This window comes from Melitaea cinxia, chromosome 6 (assembly GCF_905220565.1).
Source record: "Melitaea cinxia chromosome 6, ilMelCinx1.1, whole genome shotgun sequence".
NCBI classification, from domain to species: domain Eukaryota; kingdom Metazoa; phylum Arthropoda; class Insecta; order Lepidoptera; family Nymphalidae; genus Melitaea; species Melitaea cinxia.
The window spans coordinates 2,633,746-2,651,262 of NC_059399.1; the positions used below are offsets into that span (position 1 = coordinate 2,633,746).

General features: G+C 30.4%; 1 protein-coding gene across 1 annotated transcript in view; it reads right to left on the minus strand.

Moving 5' to 3' along the window:
• The window catches only part of LOC123654178, a 155,768-nt gene extending 142,986 nt beyond the window's left edge, over window positions 1-12,782 (minus strand). Inside the window, exon 1 of the mRNA XM_045590100.1 lies at window positions 12,515-12,782. The gene's annotated coding sequence lies outside the window, so the exon portion shown is untranslated. The remainder of the gene's footprint in view (window positions 1-12,514) is intronic.
• Window positions 12,783-17,517: the final 4,735 nt, after the last annotated feature.

Sequence of the window (17,517 nt, forward strand, 5' to 3'; positions counted from 1 at the left end):
AAGTAGTTTTCGCGTGAAAGCGTAACAAACAAACTTACATTCACATTTATAATATTAGTAGGGATTTCTTTAATGAAAGGTTTTTCTTTGTTCAGACCATAATAGGAGCTATAAACATTGTCGAAACGAAATAAATATTTTCTTAAGCAGTGATTGACATCGTAGCGGTTTACACTCTAGTACATAAAATAGTATACTCAGTTCAAACGACATCAGAGAAATCCATAACTAACAAAATACAACATTAACCAATCAAGAGTGTTTAGATTTTATTAGCCACTGAACTTTTACGGTCTTTGTCTTTATAACGGTATAAAAATTCAGTTCTTATTACACAGATTGAAGACTGACAGTTGTTTGACACAATGCTGGGTGACATAGTTCAATTGTCTTCAGCGTTTTATTATGAAAAAGAAATTGGTTTGCAGACGCCTGCAATTGATTTACAGCTTGCAGTGCGGGTTTTGAGCCGAATGTAATTGAGTGACCGATATTAGAAGTGAAATGGCAATTGCATTAATGTGTGGCCATCTTTGAAATGAATGTGAAGTGAAACTGACGGACAATTTGCGCCAATAAATAAGCGTAAACATCGGTGAAATCATTCGCGCTATTTTGACACAATTAAAAGACATTTATCCAATGAATAAACAAGGAAGAGAGTGGGTTTTGTGTACACAATATTTTGGTGAAAGTGAAGACTAAGAGTTAAGAACCATAATAATTTATAAAATTGAATTTTTTTCATACATTTATTACATATAAATCTTTAACAAAATTCTGCACTAAATTATTTTGATAAAAAAATTAAACGATTAAATATAAACGTCAATAACCCAAGGTGAACGCAACTATTAGGTATAAAAAAATCGTATCAAACTATTAGTCACATTCACAACATTCAATAAAAACATTTGACGTATTACGTCATTAACACAACTGCATCTGCTCGTGATCCATTCATAAATACAAAAGTCCGATGAATGGCACGCGTCGGATTTACGAGCGATAGAAAAACCAGACATCTGTCTGATGTGTCGACTGATGCAAGTTTTTTTAACGCATCCCAAAGTGTACGCTGTACGTATTTGTTAATACTATAAAATCCGGTTCCTATATTCACAAATTGAGAATTTTAAATACGTCATGTTAAAATTTAAAAACATTATAACGATAGTATTGTATAAACGTTAGTATTTTTTTAAATGCAATATCGAAATTGTGGGTAAGTAAATCAAGATAAATATGTATTGTTTTATTTGCAGTCGTATGGATAATAGTGTAAACATTGCACTTTTTAAACATATTCTAGGTTTACTTATAATAAAAATGTAATGGGTCGCTGTCTGTACATTTAAGATATATGAGAAAAAATATTGGGACCTTTATCAACGCAAATAGCACACGAAATAATGATTTTTTGTCTGTTTGTCTTTTTGTCTGTGCGTTCGTGTACGCTAATCTCAGAAACAGCTTATCCGATTTAGATGTAGTTTTTACTGTATATATATTGTGGCAAGCTTGGCTTATCATTAAGTGTTTGTAACATGTCAATCGGTTCATAAATAAAAAGGTTATGCCAATTTAAAGAATCACGTCGAACATGTATAGTCACTATTCCACGTGGACGAAGTCGCGAGCACAACTAGTTATTAATATAATTAGCCTATTGCAGTTGGAGTTGTTGACGGAAATATTAAAATAATTTATTATGATAAAATTCTATTTACCGATTATTTTTCCATTAGCAAATAAAAATTACTTTTGCTCTGTATGCCGCTAAGTGTAGGTGAGTACTTCGGCGCGAATTTATTAGTTTTAATACGACTAGAGAAGTGATAATGTTAATCAATCTGTTTTGAAACTAAAAGTAAATGAAACCACGAAGGGCATCTAGTCAAAATATTTTAATGTTATGTCTAATGTGTGAAATATATCAATGTCGTAAATCAATTACGTTGACGCGGACATTAAGGCAATTGAACATATTTCGGTCATCCTCACAAACATCCGATGACCAGAACTATATCCCGGTCACCGCAATAACAACATGGATTCGATCTCTTTTTATATTTAGTTTGTTTGTATCATCTGAAACGACTTTAATATGGTATATTGATGTTCTTTTGATTTGAAAAGAAATTGGGAGTATTGTAACCTGATAACATGTATTTCTAAATTGGTTAGTTTGATGTTCGTTGCTTGTGTTGTTCTTATTTAAGAAGTGATTGCAGAAATTTTTAAAAAAGCAATACTGTGATTTAAAATGTTTATAAAATTAAATTTAATACTACCTTGAGCGTATCTCATCAAGATACTACGTCTAATATTTCCAAATTTTTTTAGAGTAATCGTAGGTACTCTTGTTTATACAAGATAAAAATATATTTTATATACAGATTACAAGTCTATTGTATGTTTTAATATAGATAAGATACACAAGGGATAGTTCATGATGAAACATGAAGCCTACGAATTTATCATTACCATCAATAACAATCTGAGTTCCTTCAAGCCGATTGAGTTATATGAAATTCTGACATCACGGAAAGAGTAAATAGGATTTTATTGAATGATGCAGCTAATTTATGTCATGGATGGACTCCCAAATATAAATCAATGTCACGCTTACGACACATTTAAAAATGTTTTTGATTGTACGCGTCAAGCAATCATGATTTACGATCGCAGTTTTCAGCGGTGTGTTTGTGCTAATTAGAGATGCTTTTATATGCGTTCTTAGGATTTTTTCCAATCCAGTATGTCACTGCTAATGATACTGAAGTGAAATCTCGAACCTTAATTCACAATTGCACGATGATTTGAGATGTCATAGGCTTGTTGTTAGCTTTAATCATCTAGGGTGTGTTTTGCTAAGTAAAATGTGTATTATGTAATTGAGCAATGGAGGGAATTCCCCTTCTTCAGTGAAATCAAGGGTTTTTACGGATTAGTTATCTTGTAACAAAATTTTTTGACATTAGTTTAAAAAGATAGTTTGAGTAATTCATCTATGAATAAACGATGTTATAGGTATTTAATACCATAAATTTCCTTATACCATTGGTTTACAATCGCCGTTTTCGAGACAGGAATACATCTTCTACACGTATCTAATATACTGTTAAATTTCATTTTATAGTTGTACAATAAGAATAATATAATTTCAACTTCATTCAAAACCAACATACAGGTTGATATGATAAAACATATGCCTTTCCAATGGAGAAGTGTGATAGTTACACTTCTTTAGTGGAAAGGCAGGTTTATTATTAGATTTGCCACGTTATATGGAGCATGGTAACAATCGAGTGGCATATTTTTATATTATTTAAACGCGTACTCAATTGAAATGTTTCCAATGTTTTAATTATGATCGTTTTAGATTTGTGAGCAGTTCAGTTAGCTTGCTGTTCTAAATAATAGCTTTATGATTGAAATTGATTGTCGATGGCTTCCTGAAAATATATGTTAGTAATAACGTTTAGACTGGTGAAGTATTGACTTATAATGACTTGTAATACAAAACGAATATAAAAGTGAAGTTAGTTATAAAAAAAGTTAAGAAGCTCATAATCATAAAAGGCATATAGTTGCAGAGGATATGCAATAAGTTGTAGAGTGCTATAAGTTTTTTACTCTTTGATTACTCAAAGAATAAGAAAAAAATTACCTACTTAACAATGAATACACTAAATTAATATATGATAGTGAAATAAAATTATAATGGTGAAGAAACATCATTCAACATAAGTTTTGATAAAAATCCAACAGGTCGGAGATTATATACGTTAAATTAACTTGTACAAAATTTAACTTATTGCTTTTCTCATTTTTTTTTTTTTGTAAAATACTAGAAATATTTTTGGGTTTTTGGTCCTAAATTCTTGTCAAATGATGAAATCAAGATCAAACGAAATTAGGTCACAAATCATTTTCAGTTTTCGCAATAAAGTATTGTGCGAAAAAAGCTCAAGGCGAGTGCTAACCACCAACAAGAGTATTTGCCTAAATATTGTTGAAACGAGAGACAGCTGTTAACCTTATTATGTGTTGAATGCTATCCTTGCCTATTTCATTTATTTTTACAAAACTTTCAACTTCTGCATAAAATATATGCTATTCTTTTAAAAATTTAAGATGTGTTAAAAACTTTTATAATGATAAATTTTATATGTATATAAATAAGTATTAAAAATAATAATAATATTGTACTCTGAAAATGTATCATCTCCTGACCGTTTTAAACAGACGTGCACTTTATATTAAGTCTAAGGGTTAACATTTTTAATATCATTTCAAAAATATCGAGCGTTCCAGCGGGGATCGAACCGTGTTGGAGATGTTTATAATTTCCTCATGTGCCGGTATTACACAAAAAATAATACAAAATTAATACGTTACGTAAAATAATATAAGAAAAAGGTAATCTGTCACATCTACAACACACTTTGAAATAAATCTCTTTCAGTTATAACTTTATCGATTTGTGCTAAATTAGTTAATTAAGTTGTAGAATATTTTTTTAAATTATTTAATGCGAAAAAAAATTAGTTTTGTTACACAGTGAACAAGTTACCTCCATCGGTTCGAGCTGTTATCTATGCCTATTCAAATACTTACAATTAATTTACAAATAATTCTGGCCTCATCAGAAGTTTATTATTTGCTATCATCACATCATATATGTTGTTTTTTTTTTCTATTTTTGAAGCAAAGCTTCTTGACGCACGCTTGACTAGGGGAGTGAGCTGGTAAATGCGTGACGAGACCGTTTAGAAAAGTGTGGTCGGGCGAGGCGAACGGAAGCTGAGAGGGAGATATAAGTTAGTGACGATAGAAAGAGAGAGTTACGTTTCGTAAGTTTTACTTCAGTCGTGTGATCTAAAGCACACTCGATTTTTATTTAAAGCATGTGTCTTTAAAAAAAGTACTACATATATAAAACATGAAAAAATATAGTGTACTTACTGATTATTTATTTATAGAGTGAAATTATATAAATTATAAAAATCTTACAGATACTACGCTACTTTAAAAAAAATAAGTAGTTACTGTCGAAAAGTTTGTCAACTAACTGACACGGCTGGATTAATACGTATAGAGGTATGTATGAATATATGAGTTATCTGTATAACATTCTGGTTTCTAGGTCTTATCGATATTCAATGCTTTGAATAATAAAAATATATTAATTCCCTGTTCGGATTACGTATGTGTTTTCAGGCTAAAATTCTACACGAACACATTTGCAGTTACATTATAAATATGTAAATTTTATATTAAAATATTTTTTTCTTTATTAATACTATATGATAACATCAGATTTTGAAAACTAACAATACGAAAATACACTCAATGAGTAGGAATTCACATGAGATTTATAATAAGACAGCCTTATCTTTTTCAGGAAAAAATAATAAAAATACAGAAAAATACAAAACCTTTTTTTTCTCTACAGCTACACGATAGAGATGCGTAGTTTTTGGGTGCAATGATACAATACATAATATTTAAATCAATTTACATTTCATACAATGATTATTAAAAAAAAAATGAAAAGTAACTTAATTTTTTTTGATGTCTCTTCTAAGTAGAATCTTTATTCTGAGTTAGCCTATATGTTATTATTATTATTATTATTACTTCAGTAACCATTAGCGTAATAAAACGCAGGCGTCTATAATGTTCAACTCCTGACCTTAAAATCACATGTAAAGGATATTCGACCTCTAATTAGATTAAAAAAAAAAACATTGAATTGTGTCGATATATCAAACCATAGAGATATTCTAAAACTTATTTTTATAAAACATTACCAAGCATTTACTAACATATGCGTTTTACAGTATTAAAACAAGTCTTCCATCTTGAGTAATTCATGAAATTTAAGACTAAAAGTACCAGTCGTAAAGATAAGGCTGTGCATGTGTGCACGTCGCCATGAACACGGTTTCAAGTTATTTGTTACACAGGTGACATCATAGCGACGTAATAGTTTCATAATCGTGGCATTCGTTTTTAATACGCTTATCTATGCCATTTCATATAACAAAAAGAGTTAATTTCTTTTTTCTTTAAGTGTGTGTATTTATGAAATAGGTGTATGTGTATTTGTGTGTATGAACGTAAAATGAAATTAACAGTAGCTGTAACAGCGGTCGTCTGCAAACATACGAGTCCCGAGATACCACATATGTATGTAATGTAATTTGAATTATTTGTAATATGTACATTTATGACAAATGATATAACATTGTTGAGTGTGAAGCGTTTGTTTATTTATTACAAGAAGCAGAATCTGTTCTAAAAATGTACTCATTTAAAAAAAATGTTAGTCGTATTTCTTGTTTTGTCTTATTTGGTGGATGTGTATATAAAACGTTACCTAAATTCTCATAATAACACCGTTAACAATAATATCTTTAAACCCAGTAGTAAAAAATTCACAATTCAATGTAAAACTAAAAAAAATGATTAAGAGCCTGTTTCACTACTTGTCGATAACGCTATTTGATTGATAACGATATCCAATAGATAAATGATTTCGATGAATTATTCTTTTTCACCATCGAATATCACTGTATTTATGAGATATTTCTATTCCCAAATATGAACTTGTAGTTTATTCATTGAGGTGAAACTGGTCCTAATACTCTATTCTGCCTCCTGCTTTTAAAGTCTAATCGTAACTTATTTGTAGGATAAACTTGTTAAATTAATTACTACAAATATAGTCGTCATTTTACAAAGTAAAATCTGCTTTGGTCTGCTTGATCAAAACTGCTTTTGATGCCTACTAGAATTTAAAAAAAATGATTTTGACTTGACATTAAACCTAATATTAATTGGAAATCGACACAAAATCCGTATCTTCTTTAAATATAATGAAATTTTAAAATTATTGGAAGCCATAGCGAATTAAATATCGGAAAATTTACAAGAACGTTTCAATAATAAATTATTAAAAAAATAAATAACGAATCGCCAGTTTTATTTAGCAACGAAAACTGGTTTTGAACTTAAGGTTTCGTATTCACAATTCACAATACAAAATTTATCAAACGTCCAACTCCAACATCTTCTGCGACATGTATGTATAGAACACGTAACGTATATCAAACACTTGTAAAATGTTTTGAAGTAAAACTTTTTTACGTACTCTTGACTTGGGAGGGTAAGTTGGTGGAATGCGTGACGAGGGCGTTACGAAAAGTGTGATCAGGCGAGGCAAATGGAGCAAGCGACACACATGATATCTTTCGGAAGGTTCAGACGAATGTCATATAAACTGATTTTAAGATAGTATTTGACGAGTACATACTTGTATATAATGTTTTAGTAACAAATCTTAAGCATTTAATTCATATGGAACAACCAATCATTTTGAACTAAGGACTAAGTAATTATAGATAGTAATAAAACCATGTACTATATAAAGGTTTTTTCTTATATTTATAAACTAATGTAATACCTTAACTATTTATTTATCACTATCTGTCTCCTGCGCGCCTTGCTACGTTTTTTTTTTTTCTTTTTTGGTCGTACCAATTCCGAAACCTTTGTGGAGAACACTTTGCAGAAGATCATGACATGATTAAATGCATAGTTAACGATTCTATAAGGGACATACAGATAAATTAAAAAAGTAAATTTATACATATATAGATTAGAAAACATACAAAAATAAATAGTTTCAAAACTTAAGGAAAATTAATATAAATATGACACTCCAAAACCAAAGTAAAAAGAAAAAATATTTTAAAAGTTACCACAAATTAAGTTTTATTCCGGTCAATTTTTATATTGATTATAATTTTTTTCGCGTATAGTCTGAGATCAAATGTGTAGTGATGGCTTTACGTTACGAGGTGGATAAAAAATGTGCGGACGAGACAATAGTTGAAATATTTCGCGATTCTCGGAAGTGTGGCGATGTTTAAATAAATCGAATTCTTATGAAATTTTAATATGGAGTTGTAACGATCTTTTGTCATATTGTCAATTGGTTTATCTTTATTTCTGTGCCTCCTGTGACGAGTCATATAAGTCGAGTTATATGCTTTTTGTGATTATATCGTAAGAATTATAACAAAAAATAACGGTTTTTTGGTTTAATTCACGTCCTTTTATCTGCTAGTTACGAAAATAGTTTTTTTTTGCAAAATCTATCATCAGCTCTGTTAAAAAATTCGTGACAGTCGATGTTTCACAACCGCTCTGGTGTAGGAGTGCGAGTAGTCGCCTAAAACACCCAGGATTTGCGGGTTCGATTCCCGCTCGGGACTGATATTTGATTTATACAAGACTTGTGAGTCTTCCCACCATGCCTCGGAGATCGTGCGCGAAGCACGCGGTGGATATTTGTATTTGTATAAATATTTCTTTCCGGTTCGGATGTCTGTCCTCTTGGGTCTCCCCACCGTGTCTCGGAGAGCACGTTAAGCCGTCGTATTTCTTTTTGATATTTGTTTTTTTTTATGAACATTGTGCTAGGATCATAATTCTAGAATTTCTACAAAGACAAGTTATAGGAGTAACGATTTTAGCTATAGAATAGAATACTATCTAGTAGAATGTTTTACTCTACAAAAGAAGATATCCAGTTGAACTTAGCCCACTTAATTCACAAACGAAATTTTTTTAAACCTTGTTTTTGCTGACCTATAAAATGATTATTTTTGTCTTGTATTACTTGTCACAGGAGGCACAGATTTAATCTTATAAGTAAAATAAAAATATAAATATTAAATAGATATATTAATTTTATATATTTATAGGCATACTTATTTGAAAATAGGTACTTATGCCTACACAGTAATACATAGTGATCTACGGAGGCTTATTTAAAATTCCATTCCAAGTATATTACGTGGGCGATGAAAATGCTCCGCGCTTTTTTTATATTATCATGTTTCGAAATTTTCTGAATCTAAAAAATACGTCTAACAAAAATAAAAATATATTTTTCTATATGTAACCGTAAATATACCATAATACACCGTAGGTAACTTAAGGTATACCGTAAAAGTAGGTATGGTATACACTTTAAAAGTTACGGTGTATTTATCATTAATCTTTTGCAGTTTTACGATAAGGCGAAGAATTTATCGTTAAATTCGTGAGAGCTCTCGTCGCAATATCCTGCACAATTCAGGTACAGATAACCTTTTGCCGATTACAGTTGCAACTCTTACCGGCTCTGTAGTCGCTTAGTCAGTAAGCTTAGTCAGGTTTTATGAAATAACGTACTTTCTGAGTAATGTATTGAACGAAAATATAAATCCACATATATATGGTCGGATTGACGAAGCTTTGACTACAAATGGTTTCGTTTGTGTATTTATAGAACTAATAGAGATAGATATGTATGAGAGGTTATGTCGTATTTATAATTAAAGAGTCCTAGAGGTGCTTTGTGGCCAAAGCTCCTGATGATGATTAGAACTTAGGTCGGTAACGCGATTACGATGCTTCTGGTGTTGCAGGCGTCTATAATCTACGGTAACTGCTTAACATCAGGTGAGCCGTACGCTTGTTTGCCGATATAGACGTATAAAAAATAAAAAATAGGGTTAGAAACTTTTGTTACATAAGCAAGCTAGGCATCAATTCGTACCTTAGTATAATGATCATCTATAGCTAGTGCTTCTTAACAATCCAATACACAATTTTCGTGTTGTTATTTAGTACATATTATATCATAGTTTTATTAATAAACGCGAATAAGTAAAATTAAATTACCTCAAATGGTAGGTTGTAATTTATCATCGTAAATTTTTTACAAGGACACACTCGCGCGACCACGCGAAACGGAAGTATGAAGTAAAGTTTAGAATAGCGAATTCTTCCGAAATTCTCGATTTTTAATGTCTCCAGACTATAAATGTCTCTAAGATTATTAGAACACCAACAACAAAGAGGTGCCAAAAAGTAACAAAAGTTGATATAACTCGTTTGTATCATGTATGAAAAGTATCGGCTACTACCGGAATACTGTTCTGAAGATAGGTTAGAGAATAGTATTATTTTTGTTCTGTTGACTCAGCTTAACAACCCACTGCTGGACATCTTATCCATGTAGGAGAATAGCTTGCACTTACAGCACTTGTTTCTCGTTCTCCTAAAGGACTCTCCCGCCAAAAGGTTGTACCATATATGTTTTGACGTTTTCAATTCAATTTTTAAATTATATGTCAGTCAGTCAGTTCAGCCTATTGCAGTTCACTGCTGGACATAAGCCTTCCCGACTCCGGCCCACACCGGCAACCTTACGTAGATCGTCGGTCCAGCGGGCCGGAGGACGTGCAACACTGCGTTTGAAAGATAATTCCAAGACATTAAATGTATTCTATTAAGCTATTGCTTTATTATTTACGATATAAACTTTCGAAATATTTGTATTTTTTTTTAAATATTTGTTGAGGTTACTAAGTTAGTGATTTCTAAGTTGATGCAAAATTGCTTATATTTAAATGCCTATACTTTTTTTGCAATTAATTTTTAATATTTAAGACACATAATTAAATATTATTTAAGATATGCGTTGTTAAAAATTTAATTTTTTAAACATTAAATAATATTAAAATAATTTATATACATACTTATCTATTAAGATAAGGATATCTGCATAATTTAATATTAATTATATAAAATATAATATATATTTAATTTTTATTTAACGTTGTTCCGATAGCACAAAGTAGCAGAACAATAACCGTATATGTACTTACCGTTAGATCATTTACTGGCCAATTACTTTTTATTGGCAAAACACAAAATGAGTAAATCTCAGATTAAAGCGTATTGATTTAGTCAAAATAAAAATTTTACAAGCAAATATATTAGCAAGTCTTATTTCTATTATTTTGAACTAGGACCGTTATTTAAGCGACGTTAAAAACTCAAACATGAAGTCATGAAGTTAATCTTAGAAGACTCGTATTGTTTTAAAAACTTTCTTAATCCTAAAGAATGTTTTAGTTTGAGGAGTTCGATTAAATCTTTTTCTAATTGCTTGTTTTAAAAAGTAAGAAAAATAGAGTATATATGTTACTGTAAATGCACGAATTATGGTAAATCCTAAGATTTAAGAGTAAAACCTAAGATTTACCAAATCTTAATGGTAAAAGCCCGAACGATTTTGCATTTCGCACTTTTACCACCACTTGGTAAGTCTTAGGATTTACATTAAAGGCACTGTAAATGTTACATACCAATGTTGACATACCGATTCAGAGACAGAAAACGCAACTCATCAGAATATCCAATAACGAAGAAAATAGAAGCTGCGCAGACAATAAGAACCAAAGCAAAATTTAATTTGGAACACCAAGCTGAAAAAATTAAAACCGTAGGTATCTGCTGACACATATCCAAATGTGAAAGTTGACCAAAATGTAAGACTGAAAATACCTGACATTGACAGAGCTAAAACTGACCCTAAAAACATTATTGCAGTTGTGATAGATGCAAAGGACAGTGAGGTTTAGTGTGAATTAATATAAGAATTAGTCTTTGTTTTATTCCCAAAACCAACTCTTACTAGTTGTCAGTGGTAAAACCTAGCATGTACTCAATTGTAATAGTAAAAGTCCGAAAAAATGTCTCATTTTCATAAATCCTTACATTTACCAACTTATTTCGGTAAATCCTAAGACTTACTCTTAAATCTTAGGATTTACCGTAATTCGAGCTTGTACTGTAACATATATACGTGATATTTGCGAAATTATCTGTGCTATTTTGGCATAATTGAAAGCCATTAAGCCAAATGAATTAATTAATAAAAAATAAGAGTAAGTAGCTACTTCGTTATTAACAATGCTTAAGTATTTACCAAAATACACAATATGTTTATTTTTGGTTTTGACATTTATAATTATTTTAAGTAATAGTGGGAATAAGATTCGTAATGTAGCAATAAAAAGTAAATCGTAATTCGTTTTAACTACAAATATAATGAACACATTAGTGGAAACGTGAATAGTACGTATATATAGTTAGCTTATAAATATTTATAAATAAAATTTTACGAATAAAGATTATACGCAAATTATTTGAATACCTATATTGAACAATCTTTTGACCGATCAAATGGTGATAAAATATGCAAAACCATGCTTCCGAAATTGTAATGTTTGGAACAAAAAAAAAATTATCGACAAGATCTAAACGTTTTAAGTATTTTAACTGACCCATTTGTGACCCTGGCCGCTCCAGGTATGAGTATTAGATAACCTGAATATACATCCAAAAATTATGAATCCGTAAATCAGTCAGTTACTAACGAAAGCAAAGATTTTTAAGTTGCCTACCTTAGTTTAACTATTTCACTTTGAATTAACGTCCATTTATAGATAGATTTTTGATATAAATTAAACTAAATATGTAGTGTTATAAAGACCTTCATTTATTTATATATTTAAAATAGAATAGCACATAATACTCGTAACAGTTTAAAAAATACGAAAACATTTGATAAGAATAAGATTACCGGCACACCGGTATTTACCTGCGATCACGTGCGGTCCGCTGAGTCAGTAAAACACTGTACACAATTTTCTTTAATACATTTAACACAGTAATACTTCGATTATAATTGATTAATTTGTGTTTTTAATTTAGAAAATTTGGTAATATCGTATTGTTCGGAGCGCGGTCGTTCACATGTATTCCCCACGAAAGCTAGGTACCGACTGACCGAGATGCGTGCAAGGCGGCTCGTGAAAGATAATCGCTTTTCACTTCAGTTGTGCACACTCGAGCGATGTGTCAAGTTAAATACGTAACTTTTTTAAATAGGTGCCTAGACATGAGAACTTCAGCGAGTAATGTTTAATAAGAAATTAAGGATTGTCTATTTTTAATTTTGTTTCATTATACTATTTATTTACGTAAGAATATTTCTACACATTCGGCATTCCTAAGAAGAATCACAATAGCAATATAAAATATAAAGCATGTTGTACTTGATCTAATCTGGTTTAAAATTAATTAATAATTAATAAAAATTAATAAAATAATTTTTTCAATGCTTAAATATTTTTTAATCCTTATTTTATATTTGCCATCCTTATCCCTTAAGAGCCAAAATCGCTTTTAAGTTAGGTTCTATGAAACAAAGAAGAGACAATTGTCCAAATATTGTTTCTTCCGGCTTTAGTTACGGTTTCACGATGACGAATCGGTCAACTTAACAAAACTAGTTCGTGAAATAGGTATATTAGCGATATTTTTTTTTTTTGTAAAGAATTATTTGAAAGAATTTAATTCAGGCTTTCGAGGGAATATTATTTTGTGGCGAAATAACGCCCATAGACGGTTTGTACATAATTATATATACCTCTAGGTACCCTTTCATAGTACGGGCTACAATAAAAATTACAAGACAATTTTCGTGGTTACATTTGACGCAAATTTTTAATATTATTGTATTGAAATTGTGCCACGTCAATCTACTGAAACCAACGTCACAGCGTGTTGTTTTATAGCCTCCTTCTATAAACATGATCTCTAACGCAAAAAGAATTTTTACAATCGGACCTGACTGAAAGTAGGTAGGTCATGAGATTAGTGTGCTCAAACAAACAAAGTGTGTGGTTTATTGTATTAAAACTAAAAATGCATATGGTGATATATTTGTATATATATTTAATTCAAGAAATTAAGATTACGATAATAGTATTTTAATATAATAGAAAATTATAAACAGTTATGTGTTGTAATAAATAACACAATTATTTTATTTTATCATACTATTCATTGACTCCTAAACATTCAGATTGAGATATTTTGCGTCATGAGATGAATTTTAGACTCAGGCGTGTAGTGTCGTGGGACACCAGATAAGAACGAAGTTCCTTATTATAAAATATTAATTTCAAGTTCAATCCGCCAACCCGCATTTGAGCAGCATGGTGGATTAAGCTATGATCCTTCTCCTACACGAGGAAAGTGGTCTATGCCCAGCAGTGGGATATTACAGGCTGAAGCGAATTTCAAGTTCTATTCGAGGTATAGATAAAATAATTATTCGGGTATACATTTTTTATTATGATTTTTTTATCGATAAAAAACTACTTTACATAATTATCTTAACACCTTTATTTTATAATATTTACAATGATTTATAAAAATATTTATACGTTTTTATATAAATATTTTTATAACATAGTCATCACGTAGACTATACATTAGACACTACATAGCCATCATACATAGATTATACATAAAAATCTTACGCTCTTTTTAACGTTACGGCCGTATTTTGTCGGTCATGGTACCCCTCTGCAATACACCATAAGGAACTTCGTTCTAAAATTAAAAACCTCTTTTTAAAAACTTCTTTTGACAATTTTGAAAATGTATAATTAATCAGGTGATTAATTTAATTACCTACATCTATACAAATAAATAAAATTGGAGTGCCTGTTTGTAATATTAAAATGACCGTTTTTTACTAAATGCATGTGAACTGTACATATACCAAAATAACATTTTTTAAAATTTTTGTCTGCCCGTCTGTCTGTCCCTCTTTCTATCTGTCTGTTTGTTCCGGCTAATCTTTGAAACGGTTGGACTGATTTTGAAAGGACTTTCATTGGCAGATAGCTGATGTAGTAATGAGTAACTTAGGCTACTTTTATTTAAGAAAGAATACATAAGAAGAGAACAATAACTTTTTTTTGTTAAATTCCACGCGGATGAAGTCGCGGGCACAGCTATTATATACATATCGATGGCTCCTAAGTATACTGAGTCAACTCTACTTTTAATAACTTTATTTTCAAGGAAAATCAAGTAAATGTTATTAATATCTTAAAAAATTAAATTATCAAAAGTTGTTAGTTGACTCAGTATACTTAGGAGCCATCGATATATAAATGTAGAGTCACCTACAAACATGTAAGTTATGTTAAATAATAATTATTTTTGCAGGCTGGTGTTGTATTGTAACGTAACAGTAATTTTGTTTGTGATAAGAAATTCAAATAAAATGATTGAATTCAACGAATGAAAATAAAATGGAAGACATATTTTCAGATTTAAAATAAATGCTATGTTTCTTTTATGAAAGCAAAAATTGATTCTTAACACTCAAGGCAATAAAACTTAAATAAAATGAAACTGTTTCCGTGTTAACCAATCAATAAGATAAACCGTCCAGCAAACAATTGATCAATTCCAATAAAAGCTTTAAATTAACCATAACTGAATAAATTGGATCGAAATTTGTGAGTAAGTGACAACTTTATGTGTTGCGACGTACTAGTATATAAATAAAACGCAAAAATATATGTGAGCGTATAACTTCCTAACGATTGCACCAAATTTGATAATATTTTTTTGTCTTGACAGTTCAAAGATTATATAAAATTAAATAAAAAATATATATTAAATTTTTTTTGTTTTATATTACTAGGTCGGCACTAAGCATACGCTCGTCTGATAGTAAGCGATTACCGTAGCTTATAGACGTCTGCAACACCAGAAGCATCGCAAGCGCGTTGCCGACTCTATTCGCAGTTTCTAACAGGAGCTCTGGCCACCTTACTCGCCAAGAAGAACATAGCACTGCTTGAAAAGTGTATTATTTAGCTGTGGTCTTCTGTAATGTCGAGATAGGTACTACCCCAGTCGGGCTGCTCCATATTTTGAGCAGGAAATTCCTGCTGTGCCCTACCTCAGTCAAGATCGCGACAGATACTCTCGATAGATTAGATAGATAGATAGGTAGATACTCTTTATTGTACACAACAACAATCAACACAATAACATATTACAAAAAAAAAAAAATTAAGTCGATAGATTTTTATGAGTCTTAGTTATTTCGATTTTTTCTACAACAAGAACAAGCGTTCGGTTCGCCTGATGGTAAGCCGTTACCGTAGCTTATAGACGCCTGCAAAACTAGGAGCAGTGCGATCGCGTGCCCGATCCTACCTTTGACCCACCTAGGAGTTCTGACTACCTTACTCACCATACGAATACAACACTGGAACGAAGTATTATTTAGTTGTGTCCATTTCCTTTTGTTTTTAACTATAATATGAAATAGTAAGTTTCGTATGAATTCACACGAGCTTTGATACTCGGATACTTATTACAAATATCAAATTCGGTATCTATTATAGTAAAGCTAACTAACGTAATGCGATCTTGTATGGGTAGTTGTTATTACACTTCCGTGAGTTACTCCGTTTAATGCTTAAAAAAATTAAAAAAATTGTTAACTACTGATGGTTCTCTATTCCCAAAATATAGGAAATCGTAACAAACAGAAATGGACGAAACACATGTGACTTAATAAAGATGAAAGTTTTGTTTATCGAATGATTTTAAGAAAGTGTAATTATAGTTTAATTTCAATTATTATTTAGTGAAAATTGTTAATTATTTGCAAACCGTAATTAATTGGTAGAATGTGTACTGTTGAATTTGATTGTACTTTATTTTTACTGGTAGATAGCTGATGTAATAAGGAGTACTTTTAATTTAGAAACTAGCTGCACGGACCAGACTTCTTTCTGTCAAAAGTTAGTAAATTAGTAAAAATTAAATTTTTTTATTTTTATTTTTATTTTGTTGCATTAAAACCTTTCGTTAAGTTCTTAAGAAATGTACAAAAAAATAATTTAGCCGAATTGGTCTAGCTATTCTCGAGTTATACGCTTAGCAGCATTCATTTTTATTTATATAGATTTATGTATTTTATAACTTTGCGAACTGAACAATATTTTTTTTGTTAAATTCCACGCTGACGAAGTCGCAGGCACAGCTAGTTTACTTATTGACACTGTAAATTCAAAACATACTAGTATGAATTAATAATATGTCCTTAGACATAAAATTGGGAGACCCATCCAATCATCATATCAAAAATTTCGGTCACACGGTGGAACGGTCGAATTTTGATATGATATTAAAAATGTTTAGAATTTCCTATGTATGGGTAACACAAAAATAAAATCGTACAAATTAAAATGATATTGTATTTACTTGACTATTTTTCCGTCGACCTACGTTATACTATACCTCAACACTTTTTACTGGGTGTACCGATTTTGATAATTCTTATTTTAATTGAAAGCTGATGATTGTCATGTTGTTTCGTTTAATTTTAATTAAGATATAATAAGTAGTTTTTAAGTAATCTTTGATAACGCGTAGTTACTTTATTATTTTTCCGTCTACCATCGTTGTATTACTTCTCGATATAATTGAAGTCGGTTTTTTTTCGTTTTCGAGCAAACACAATTATAAATAAAAGTATGGCGTTAGTAATTTTTTGGCATCGATATTTACAATTTTCTTTTGATTTGTGTGTTTGTTATACAATAGTAATCTGCAACATTATTAGACGTTATAAATATTTTGGTAATAAAAAGTGCAAAGGTGTAGAAATTATTCTCAAAATATCTCTTTGATGCAGTCGGTTAAAAAGTACCAACGACGTTAATCATGATTTGTACGATTCGATGTGATATTAAAATTGTTAATCATGATAGCTATAAA